Consider the following 454-nt stretch of genomic DNA (forward strand, 5'->3'; position numbering starts at 1 on the left):
ATCCAGGAGTCCTGCTTGAGAAACTGACATGACAAATAAAACTAGCAAGAGTCCTAGTCATAGGCATGAAAAAATAAGTAATTTGTCCCTTTTTAATTGAAAAATGTAAAAAGGACTTCAGCTTTAAATAAGACATTTTGTACAAAGCTTGAGCACAAAAAAGTGAACACCAATGTGTCGTCATGTAAACACCACAAATGTTACTCATTTGTTCAGTAACGCACAGAACAGCGTGCGAGTTCCCTTCCCAGTGGGTGAGATTTCTGTAGCTGTTCCCCTCCCCTCAGACCTTACTGGAATACAGGAAACCCAGAAGCTTTGGAACATTTACAGGCTACAGTAGTCAGGATACATCATGACTAAAGGATGTTTTTTTGTTTTTGTCTTTAAGGGGTTGGTCATTTAAATATACAGAAGTACAATAATCTCACAGGTAAATGAATGGCAGCTTGGA

Source organism: Haemorhous mexicanus, chromosome 17 (assembly GCF_027477595.1).
Source record: "Haemorhous mexicanus isolate bHaeMex1 chromosome 17, bHaeMex1.pri, whole genome shotgun sequence".
NCBI lineage: Eukaryota > Metazoa > Chordata > Aves > Passeriformes > Fringillidae > Haemorhous > Haemorhous mexicanus.